Source organism: Mirounga leonina, unplaced genomic scaffold, assembly GCF_011800145.1.
Source record: "Mirounga leonina isolate KUSES-001 unplaced genomic scaffold, KU_Mleo_1.0 Mir_200, whole genome shotgun sequence".
Lineage (NCBI taxonomy): Eukaryota > Metazoa > Chordata > Mammalia > Carnivora > Phocidae > Mirounga > Mirounga leonina.
This window is the reverse complement of record NW_023270503.1, coordinates 543,737-556,533: the sequence shown is the minus strand read 5'-3', so window position 1 is coordinate 556,533 and position 12,797 is coordinate 543,737. Positions and strand designations below refer to the sequence as shown.

The window sequence follows — 12,797 nt, the reverse complement described above, 5'->3', positions numbered from 1 at the left end:
CTTACTACATATTATTTCATGTAACTTATTACTGTTTATCTTCTTGCTCAGTCATTTTTCTATAGAGCATATCTCCCCTACTTCACTGTAAGTGACATGAAGACCAAAAACAGGTTTCATTCAATTTTACAATAGCAATACTTATGGTAATGCTTTACACACAGTAGGTACTCAATATTTATTAAATAAATAAGTGAATGGTTCAAGTATTCATAGGATTGCAGAGAAAGAGAGCATCAGTATGACCTAGAGTTGTCGTGGAAGACTTTCTGGACAAATTGGAACTCGAGCTAGAGTTTTGTGAATTAGTGTGATTTATGGGGGGTGTAGAGGCAAATGCAGGGTGCAACGTTGCTGCAGAGACTACTGCTTTCCTTGGTTTTATGGGACAAGCAGGTAATGTAGCTATATACACACTAGCATGTTTCTTTTCAGGTAAACCACTGAAAAGAATAAGGCCCTTAGAAGGAGCATACCTTACAGATAAGTAAGTTATAGCCAGGGATAGAAGAGCAGCAAAGCAGCTGCCACCAACCTGCAAATGGTGAGAGATGAAGCTTGCTTGAAATCAGTGGGATTCTGGAAGACCTCTGACCATCCAGAGACATCCAGAATGTCTAAGGGGTCACCGTGACGCCTATCATGAGGAGCTTTCCTGTATTATGATTCTCAGAGGTTTGTTAGGAGTCCCAGGTTCTCCCTACTGAGGTATTACAGCTCCCTATCCTGGAACTCCAAACAATCCCTCCACATTCCCAGTGACAAAAAGGCTCAAAAAGACCTGGGACTGGAGTGAAGGTTCTAGGCTGCCTGATGCAGTGGGTTCCGGGCAGTGAACCAGACTCAATGAATCCCTTCATACTCTCTCCTAAGAGTAACAGAGAACAGGCTTCCAAGAAATGGGGCCTTGGGCAAAGGGGCACAGAAAAGGAGCCAGGACCTTTGGGTTATATCTTCTGATCTTCCCGTAAAACATTTCCTTTTCCCAGGGGCATCAGTTGCACCACATGAAAAGTCAGGTTTGAGCCAATGGCAACAAAGGAGGCTCCATTTCTGTTTTGTAAGGGAGGGTTAGGACCCCTGAGCATACTCACCTAGGCATGGGCATAGAAGCCAGTGAGGCTCTTCAGGTAGAAGTTGAGGAGCTATGCAGACCCAGTTATCCACCAGAAAGCAAGTTAATGAGGGAAACAAGCTGATAGTCTCTCTTTTGTAGGGCTATCTTCTTTACAGTGTTTTCCCTCCCAGAAGGGAGGAGACAGATGGGGAGAGAGACAAGTTGTTTTGTAAACAAACCTTCCTAAATATAGCAACCATGACTTACACCTTCTGGTACTTAGACTTTCTTTTAAAAAAAAAAAGAAGAAAAAAAGGTTTTCTCTCTAGCCCTAGCTTTATAGGAGGTAGTTAGGGAAGGTGATAAAAATTCCACTTAATGGTGGTGTCACTGAGGTCTACAGAACTTGTTCAAATCCTCAGAGCCACCCAGGAAGCTAGTGTAAGTGGGACTAGATATAGGTTTGCTAAGGGAGGAGTTTATTTCTCAGATGCCAACCCCAAGCAGAGCCTTTGAGCAGAGACAAACTAATTTCCAGACTTTCCTTGGACCTGGGAATGAGGAAGAGGCCCCAGAAGAGAGGCAAGAGGGAGAAGTTTTCTTCAAACCCACTTTCCTAATGAGTCCTCAGGAATGTGGTTCTTTCTCCCTCAGGGCCTTGTTAGTTGGGAGCCCCTGGGAATGTATCTTGGGTATGTTCAATGACTCTAGACGTGGGGGTAGAAGAGCTATATTGTTCTAGAAGGACTCCTGTGGAGCTGCCTGCCAATATGACTGTCTAGGCCCGGCTCTGAGGGAATGAGAGCCCCGGTCAAGGCCGCACAGAAGATGTGGGAATATTGAGGGTTGTGTTCTCTGACTCCTATACTCACCACTACCTACTCAACACCCCTCTTCCAAGAGAGGGTGCTCTGTCTTCTCCCACCAGAGAACCCTTCTACAGTAGGAAATGTACTGTAGACAGACCTGTTTTCTTGTTACTAGTGGTTGACCTTGGACAAGCTGCTGTACCCTTTTGAGCCTCAGTTTCCTCATCTATGAAATGAGCATATCCTCTATCCTAGCGTATTGCTTGCAGATTAAATAAAGTAAGATTCACTCAGATGTTAGTAGAAGTTTGGCAACATGTCAACATACCAACTGATAACATTTACAGGTGTTTGTTAGGTACATGGTAATACGCTAAGCACTTTACAAGCCTGGAGTCCCTGTGAATCCTCATACTTCTAGGAAGTATGTTGCGGTAGACATTTCAGATGTCTGATGCACATCTCCCTCAGCCTTTCTTCTAATTTCAGCTGTGGCTGGGTCAGACAGTTCCCTGTAGGCTCCTGTTTGTGGCTGGCTGACAGAGGGTAGCTTCTTCCTTGGGATCGTCTGATGCCATGAATAATGGCGGTGGGGGTGGGGTGCTCACTAGGTCTGAGCATGTGTACTCAGAGTGCAGGGAACACCTTGACAATACGAAAGGAGAGCCAATGAATAAACACCCCAACACCCCTTCTTCAGACAATTCCAGGAGGCATTCCATATGCTCATGCTCAATCAAGTCTCTGCTGGATGTCCATAGCAGAGATGTTGGTGTTGAACCCCTCAGTCAGGTACACTTCTTCCTTCTTTGTCCCCTCATAACCACAGTCTTCCTCCCTTGGACTCCTGCTCCCTGAGATGACGTCCCAGTTAAGCCACACATGCATCTGGTCTCAGGCTCTGCTTTTGGAGGAGCCCGACTAAGACAGCTGCTCCTAGGAGTAGCCCTAGGAAGCATGTCCTCCAGATGGGATTCTGGAACTGGACCATTCACCACAGTCTGGGTTAAGTGGGGTTGGTGATAACCATAGTTTCATTACTGAGACTCAGTTGTGGTATGTTGGGATGAGGTACAGGTGAAAGGTGAAACCCTGGGTCATATGCTAGCACCAGCACAGTAATATGATGAGAACCATGGTAATTATAAGAACTGTGGAGTTTTAAGAATTAAGGGTAGCTTCTGTTAACTTTTCTGGATGCCTGAAGAAACAATGATAGGCCCAGGTCAGGCAACGATCAATTTAGGATATGTTGTAAAAGCCAGAAAACTTCCTTGGCAATGTTTCATGGGGTGTTCATCTTCTGCAGCCACAAGGTAGACAGCATTGAAAATCAGTTCTTGTACCTAACTGTAAGGGTCACAGAACTACAAGGGAGGCTGAATGTGCAGCTTAAAGGGAAGGGCACCTCCTGTGCTAAATCCAGGGCCCTGCTGAGGAAGGAGTGAGATCCTGAGTCTTGGGATGGGAATATTTGAGAGGTTGAGCATGAGAATTTTGAACCCCCAGTCTCTCTTGGTGCCACTTGGCAAAAGCATCCCTTTCTAGTTGCTGGTGGAGATCAACCTTCTTTTGTGTGATGGCCATGCAAAGACCTCATATGAAGCAGATGCCTTACAAGATGATTCTTGTCGTCCTCAAGAACATTTCCCATGTCTCCTCTGTGCCCCCAGAATAATTGGGATTAGGTCTCAGCATATTCTGAGAAAGGCAATCCCACCCATGATGCAAGAGAAATAATTTACTCACTGAAAGAATCCCATACCTGGCCATGAGAGGCCGAATAATACCCCCCCTGGATATCCATATCCTAATCCCTGAAATCAACTTTCTATGGAAAAATTAGGACCTTGTAAATGTGATTGCTAGGGCTCTTCAACTGGGGAGATGATCCTGGACCATTCAAGTGGGCCCCAGCCGTCACCCCAAGAGTACTTACGAGAGAGAGGTTGAGGGCTATTTGATTACAGAAGACAAGGCAATGTGAAGATGGAAGCAGAGAGGGAGTGAGGGGGCCACGTGGCAAGGAATGTGGGCAGCCACTTGAAGCTGGGGGCACAAGGAATGCATTCTCCTCTGGAGCCTCTGGAACAAATGTTCCCTGCTGACATTTGAAGTTAGCCCTGTATGACTCATTTTGGACCTTTGGCCTCCAGAGCCATGAAAGAATAAATTTCTGTTGTTTTATCTCACTACTAAGTGTGTGGCAGTTAGTCACAGCACCAATAGGAAACTAACACATTAGGCAAATTCTCCTGGCAGGAACTGGAAGTTCCTCATTTATGGAGGAGCGATGTGGGAGTGGGCCATGGGGCCCAAAGGAGTGGGTGGAAAGTAAGGCTGAATAGGGAGAGTTAATTGACAAGGAAGCACTGTTCATGATTCATGATTTAACATCCTGGCAAGGATGCCTGGAGCTGGTCCTAATAAACTGCAGAGATGTCTCTTTGAAGCTGGATGTTGGTTATAGGGACTCTTCAAGATCTGTAAGTTGGCAGGCTTACCTCTGGGAGTGTGTCTTCCTCCAGGTCCTCGTGGGCACAAGTGTTCCCAGCCCATCACTTCAAGGTTATGGGGTCACTTTAATCTACAGTTGGATGGAGGTCATTGGGGCAACCTCTGGGGGCATGGAAGAATATGTCTTCTGGTGGGTCCCTGGACAAGACTGCAAGGTGCAGGAGCCAAATTATGGGCCTTATCAGTGTCTTCAGTTGGACTGAGGTCGGAGGGCCTGAGAAGCATGGATGAGCATGGGGCACTTGTCTCTGGTGGGGCAGGGCAGGACTGGCAGCTAAGAGGGCCAGAGCTGGGTCATGGGCAGCTTCAGTATCCACAGTCAGGGTCAAGGTGGCAGGGCTATTAACTGGGGCACAGGTGGGCATGACTTCTGTTGGGTCCCTTGGCAGATGTTGCTGGTGACAGGACCAAGGCCAAACGGGGCTGTAGCTGAGTCCACACGGGGACCAAGCTGCTGCCAGGTCTGTAGCCAGGACTACTGTGGGCACATCTGCCACCTGGGTGCAGGTCTTCCATCTCAAAACAGCCCTCCCCAGTCTTGGGTTCCCCCAGGGTCTCGCAGTCTCCTACCTAGAACCTAAAACTCCCACAACAGCATTTCCTGTCCAAAATATTGTTGTGAGTGGGGAAATGAGTGGGGGATCTCCTCTTCTGCCATTTCACTGGCTGCTATTTTATTTATATATATATACTCTCATGATATCTATATATATCATATACACTGTACAAGCAAGCTTACATTTTATAGGATTGGGGCAACTTTTATCAACTGGGGGAAAAGTTAGAACATACACAAAAATAAATTCTTTGTATTTTAAATATTTGACTTAAATATAAATGTAAATATACTAGAAAAACATCACTGATAAGTATTTATACATTTAGATGGAAAAGTCATTTTTTTCTAAGCATGACAAAGCAAAGAAGATAAACTTCATAGGGGCGCCTGGGTGGCTCAGTTGGTTAAAGCAACTGCCTTCGGCTCAGGTCATGATCCTGGAGTCCCTGGATCGAGTCTTGCATCGGGCTCCCTGCTCAGCGAGGAGCCTGCTTCTCCCTCTGACCCTCCCCCCTCTCATGTACTCTCTCTCATTCTCGCTCTCTCAAATAAATAAATAAATCTTAAAAAAAAAAAAAGAAGATAAACTTCATAAAAATGTCAAACTTCATTTGGGAAAGAGAAGCCTAAGCAACATAGAAGACAAGTGGGAAATTGGCAATATATTTGCAACAGACGGCAAGGAGATACTACCCTAAAACTGAAGGGGGTTCCACCAATTGTTAAGATAAACTACCTCCAAGGTGCAAAAACATGAACTAGCAATTTTGAAAGCATAAATATAAATAAGAAATAAGTATATAAAAATCAATTGAATCATACTCATAAACAAAGAAATTCAAATTTAAATATAATTCAATATTTAATCTAATTATCAACGATAAAAAGGTCTATATATAACACCCAGTTAAAGCAAGTGAGGTAAGAAGCATTCTCACAAACTGCCAATCAAGATGTACAATGATTTTTGGCAAATAGAAAAGCAGAGAATTTTTTTTTAATTTTATTTTATTATGTTATGCTAGTCACCATTTATTACATCATTAGTTTTTGATGTAGTGTTCCATGATTCATTGTTAGCATATAACACCCAGTGCTCCATTCAATACGTGCCCTCCTTAGTACCCATCACCGGGCTAACCCATCCTCCCACCACTCTCCCCTCTAAAACCCTCAGTTTGTTTCTCAGAGTCCATAGTCTCTCATGGTTCATCTCCACATCCAATTTCCCTCACTTCATTTTTCCCTTCCTACAATCTTCTTTTTTTTTTTTTTTTTTTTAACATATAATGTATTATTTGTTTCAGGGGTACAGGTCTGTGATTCATCAGTCTTACACAATTCACAGCACTCATCATAGCACATATCCTCCCCAATGTCTATCACTCAGCCACCCCATCCCTCCCACCCCCCCACCACTCCAGCAAACCTCAGTTTGTTTCCTGAGATTAAGAATTCCTCATATCGGGGAGCCTGGGTGGCTCAGTTGGTTAAACGACTGCCTTCGGCTCAGGTCATGATCCTGGAGTCCCTGGATCGAGTCCCGCATCGGCCTCCCTGATCAGCAGGGAGTCTGCTTCTCCCTCTGACTCTCCCCCCTCTCATGTGCTTGCTCTCTCTCATTCTCTCTCTCTCAAATAAATAAATAAAATCTTAAAAAAAAAAAGAATTCCTCATATCAGTGAGATCATATGATACTTGTCTTTCTCTGATTGACTTATTTCGCTTAGCAGAATACCCTCTATTTCCATCCACATCATTGCAAATGGCAAGATTTCATTTTTTGATGGCTGCATAATATTCCATTGTGTATATACATATATATATACCACATCTTCATCTATTCATCTGTTGATGGACATCTTGGCTCTTTCCACAGTTTGGCTATTGGGGACATTGCTGCTATAAACATCGGGGTGCACGTACCCCTTTGGATCCCTACATTTGTATCTTTGGGGTAAATATCTAGCAGTGCAATTGCTGGGTTGTACGGTAGCTCTATTTTCAACTTTTTGAGGAACCTCCATACTGTTTTCCAGAGTGGCTGCACCAGCTTGCATTCCCACCAACAGTGTAGGAGGATTCCCCTTTCTCTGCATCCCCACCAACATCTGTCATTTCCTGACTTGTTAATTTTAGCCATTCTGACTGGTGTGAGGTGGTACCTCATTGAGGTTTTGATTTGGATTTCCCTGATGCTGAGCGATATTGAGCACTTTTTCATGTGTCTGTTGGCCATTTGGATGTCTTCTTTGGACAAATGTCTGGTCATGTCTTCTGCCCATTTCTTGACTGGATTCTTTGTTCTTTGGGTGTTGAGTTTGTTCAGTTCTTTATAGATTTTGGATACTAGCCCTTTATCTGATATGTCATTTGCAAATATCTTCTCCCATTCTGTCGTTGTCTTTTGGTTTTGTTGACTGTTTCCTTTGCTGTGCAAAAGCTTTTTACCTTGATGAAGTCCCAATAGTTCATTTTTGCCCTTGCTTCCCTTGTAGAAAGGCAGAATATTTACCAATTTTTAACTTCGCGTTTCCTTACATGGGTACACACACACACACACACACACACAACTTTTATGAAGATAACCAGTGAAATAAGTTCAGTTATATGGAAACATATACAAATAACAATATTAACCCCAGTATTATTAGTAATTGCAAAAAGATAGGAAAGAAATAAAATCAATAGGGATTTGTTAAACGGATTATAGTTTATACATAAAATGGAATATTATGCAGCCTTTAAAATGGATAAAATTGATTTGTAGGATGATATGTAAAAAATCATAACATGTAACGCAGACAGGGGAACAGCACATATCAAAGCAGTATAGTGTTTCACTTGCGTGTGTGTGTGTGTGCATGCAAGTGTGTGTGTGTTCATTTGTGTGGAAAGCTAAACACCAACTGTTACTACTAGTTCTTTTTTAAAAAAAAATTGGATTACTGAGGGAATGGCATAAAAGAGTGACAATGACAATACAATTCTGTATTGTCTGAACTTTTACAACATGATGTATTACATGTATAGTAAACTTTTTAAGTAGCAAAAAATTGGAATAAAAATTTGGAATAAAAAATCTAGGCAAATTCCAAAGGGAAGGTAATCTCCCAAATTTTTAAAGAAACCCTATCATCCTGGAGATTAGACAAAGTGCCAGAAATCAGTGTTTTGGGTCATCATTTATCATGTTGAAACAATTGATCCATTTTACTCTAGTGATTACACATGAAATCAACCCTTGAGGCTTGAGATAAGTGTTCATATGGAAGAAAGGCCAGAGGCACGGGATTTTTGGAAACAAATAAGCTCCTTTTTGCAGCAGTGTTAGATGCCAGCGGATAGAAAAAATGGTGGTGAAAGATGTGGTGACTCTTCAGGGTAAACAGAGTGAGACAGTCTATTCAGACTAGCAGAATCAGAGGCATTACAAATGGAAGAACCTTGATGATTACCTTGTGCCTCTGTCAAGTAGAACCAGACAAGGTAAAGAACTTACTTAAGGGGCACCTGGGTGGCTCAGTCGTTAAGTATCTGCCTTTGGCTCAGGTCGTGATCCCAGGGTCCTGGGTTCGAGCCCCGCATCAGGCTCCCTGCTCCACGGGAAGCCGGCTTCTCCTTCTCCCACTCCCCCTGCTTGTGTTCCCTCTCTCACTCTGTCTCTCTCTGTCAAATAAATAAATAAAATCTTAAAAAAAAAAAAAAAACAACTTACCCAAGGTCAAGAACATTGCCCACGAGAGGAAGTGATGAGGTCAAGACCATGTTGTAGATCTTCCTCAACAGTTTTCTTGACCCTTCCAGGAAGCTCACTGTTTGTATCCCTGAAGTTTATTTGGTGGCTAAGAAAAGATCAGGAAAGAGCTATCTTTTCCCCATGTCTTTTGATAGTCTTGGCAGGCATGACTCAAAAAGCAGAGAGTAAGTAGGTAAGTTGGATGGTTAGTAACAAATTCTGATGACATTTTAGAGATAGAGATAGATAAAATACCCAGCATTCCCTTTCACTCTTTTTCCATCTGATAAGCCTCCTTAACATTCTAGGAGCACCTTCTGTTCAGAGAAATGGAAAATGAGTCCCCTAAATAATTTTTGGCACTTCCAGTGAAACTTAATTTTTTTTTTTTATCCTCAGTAGAGAGGATAGGCTACATGACGGTGTTAAGGTCATATAAAGGGTTCATCTCTCCCTCCGACGTATTTCACTTAGCATAATCTCCTCCAGTCCCATCCATGTTGATGTAAAATTTGGGTATTCATCCTTTGTGATGGTTGAGTAATATTCCATTGTGTATATGGACCACATCTTTTTTATCCATTCATCTGTTGAAGGGCATCTTGGCTCTTTCCACAGTTTGGCTATTGTGGACATTGCTGCTATGAACACTGGGGTGCATATGGCCCTTCTTTTCACTACATCTGTAGTCTTTGGGGTAAATATCCAGGAGTGCAATTCCTGGGTCATAGGGTAGCTCTATTTTTAATTTTTTGAGGAACCTCCACACTGTTTTCCAAAGTGGCTGTACCAACTTGCATTCCCACCAATGGTGTAAGAGGGTTGCCCTTTCTCCACAACCTCTCCAACATTTGTTGTTTCTTGCCCTGTCAATTTTTTTTAAATTTTTAAATTGTTATGTTAAACCTCATACATTACATCATTAGTTTTAGATGTAGTGTTCCATGATTCATTGTTTGTGCATAACACCCAGTGCTCCATGCAGAACGTGCCCTCCTCAATACCCATCACCAGGCTAACCCATCCTCCCACCCCCTCCCCTCTAGAACCCTCAGTTTGTTTTTCAGAGTCCATCGTCTCATGGTTCGTCTACCCCTCCGATTTCCCCCCCTTCATTCTTCCCCTCCTGCTACCTTCTTTTTTTTTTTTCTTAACACATATTGCATTATTTGTTTCAGAGGTACAGATCTGCGATTCAACAGTCTTGCACAATTCACAGTGCTTACCAGAGCACATACCCTCCCCAGTGTCTATCACCCAGTCACCCCATCCCTCCCACCCCACCCCCACTCCAGCAACCCTCACTTTGTTTCCTGAGATTAAGAATTCCTCGTATCAGTGAGGTCATATGATACATGTCTTTCTCTGTTTGACTTATTTCGCTCACCATAATACCCTCCAGGTCCATCCACGTCGTTGCAAATGGCAAGATCTCATTCCTTTTGATGGCTGCATAATATTCCATTGTATATATATACCACCTCTTCTTTATCCATTCATCTGTCGATGGACAACTTGGCTCTTTCCACAGTTTGGCTATTGTGGACATTGCTGCTATAAACATCAGGGTACACATACCCTTTCGGATCCCTACTTTTGTACCTTGGGGTAAATACCCAGTAGTGCAATTGCTAGATCGTATGGTAGCTCTATTTTCAACTTTTTGAGGAACCTCCACACTGTTTTCCAGAGTGGCTGCACCAGCTTGCATTCCCACCAACAGTGTAGGAGGGTTCCCCTTTCTCCGCATCCCCACCAACATCTGTCATTTCCTGACTTCTTAATTGTAGCCATTCTGACTGGTGTGAGGTGGTATCTCATTGAGGTTTTGATTTGGATTTCCCTGATGCCGAGCGATATTGAGCACTTTTTCATGTGTCTGTTGGTCATTTGGATGTCTTCTTTGGACAAATGTCTGTTCATGTCTTCTGCCCATTTCTTGATTGGATTCTTTGTTCTTTGGGTGTTGAGTTTGATGCGTTCTTTATAGATTTTGGATACTAGCCCTTTATCTGATATGTCATTTGCAAATATCTTCTCCCATTCTGTTGGTTGTCTTTTGGTTTTGTGGACTGTTCCCTTTGCCTTGCAAAAGCTTTTAATCTTGATGAAGTCCCAATAGTTCATTTTTGCCCTTGCTTCCCTTGCCTTTGGCGATGTTTCTAGGAAGAAGTTGCTGCAGCTGAGGTTGAAGAGGTTGCTGCCTGTGCTCTCCTTTAGGATTTTGATGGACTCCTGTCTCACATTGAGGTCTTTCAACCATTTGGAGTCTATTTTTGTGTGTGGTGTAAGGAAATGGTCCAGTTTCATTCTTCTGCCTGTGGCTATCCAATTTTCCCAACACCATTTGTTGAAGAGACTGTCTTTGTTCCATTGGACATTCTTTCCTGCTTTGTCAAAGATGAGTTGACCATAGAGTTGCGGGTCCATTTCTGGGCTCTCTATTCTGTTCCATTAATCTATGTGTCTGTTTTTGTGCCAGTACCATACTGTCTTGATGATGACAGCTTTGTAATAGAGCTGAAAGTCTGGAATTGTGATGCCACCAGCTTTGCTTTTCTTTTTCAACATTCCTCTGGCTATTCGGCATCTCTTCTGGTTCCATACGAATTTTAGGATGATTTGTTCCATTTCTTTGAAAAAAGTGGATGGTATTTTGATGGGGATGGCATTAAATGTGTAGATTGTTCTAGGTAGCATTGACATCTTCACAATATTTGTTCTTCCAATCCATGAGCATGGAACGTTTTTCCATTTCTTTGTGTCTTCCTCAATTTCTTTCATGAGTGTTTTATAGTTTTCTGAGTACAGATCCTTTGTCTCTTTGGTTAGATTTATTCCTAGGTATCTTAAGGTTTTGGGTGCAGTTGTAAATGGGATCAACTCCTTAATTTCTCTTTCTTCTGTCTTTTTGTTGGTGTATAGGAATGCCACTGACTTCTGTGCATTGATATTATATCCTGCCACTTTACTGAATTCCTGTATGAGTTCTAGCAGTTTTGGGGTGGAGTCTTTGGGGTTTTCCACATAAAGTATCATATCATCTGCAAAGAGTGAGATTTTGACTTCTTCTTTGCCAATTTGGATGCCTTTGATTTCTTTTCGTTGTCTGATTGTTGTGGCTAGGACTTCCAATACTATGTTGAATAGCAGAGGTGATAGTGGACATCCCTGCTGCGTTCCTGACCTTAGGGCCAAAGCTCTCAGTTTTTCCCCATTGAGAATGATATTCAGTGTGGGTTTTTCATAGATGGCTTTTATGATCTTGAGGTATGTACCCTCTATGCCTATACTCTGAAGAGTTTTGATCAAGAAAGGATGCTGTACTTTGTCAAATGCTTTTTCTGCATCTATTGAGAGGATCATATGATTCTTGTTCCTTCTTTTGTTAATGTATTGTATCACGTTGATTGATTTGCTGATGTTGAACCAACCTTGCAGCCCAGGGATAAATCCCACTTGGTCGTGGTGAATAATCCTTTTAATGTACTGTTGGATCCTATTGGCTAGTATTTTGGTGAGAATTTTTGCATCCATGTTCATCAGGGATATTGGTCTGTAATTCTCCTTTTTGATGGGGTCTTTGTCTGGTTTTGGAATCAAGGTAACGCTGGCCTCATAAAATGAGTTTGGAAGTTTTCCTTCCGTTTCTATTTTTTGGAACAGTTTCAGAAGAATAGGTATTAATTCTTCTTGAAATGTTTGGTAGAATTCCCCTGGGAAGCCATTTGGCCCTGGGCTCTTGTTCTTTAGGAGATTTTTGATGACTGCTTCAATTTCCTTAGTGGTTATAGGTCTGTTCAGGTTTTCTATTTCTTCCTGGTTCAGTTTTGGTAGTTGATACATCTCTAGGAATGCATCCATCTCTTCCAGGTTACCTAATTTGCTGGCCTAGAGTTGCTCATAATATGTGCTTATAATTGTTTCTATTTCTTTGGTGTTGGTTGTGATCTCTTCTCTTTCATTCATGATTTTGTTGATTTGGGTCATTTCTCTTTTCTTTTTGATAAGTCTGGCCAGGGGTTTATCAATCTTGTTAATTCTTTCAAAGAACCAGCTCCTAGTTTCATTGATCTGTCCTACTGTTCTTTTAGTTTCTATTTCATTGATTTCTGC

General features: G+C 42.4%; 1 protein-coding gene across 2 annotated transcripts in view; it reads left to right on the top strand.

The window, feature by feature from the left end:
- The window catches only part of LOC118025178 (olfactory receptor 139), a 274,130-nt gene that overhangs the window by 189,962 nt on the left and 71,371 nt on the right, over positions 1–12,797 (top strand). The gene's annotated exons all lie outside the window — the stretch shown is intronic.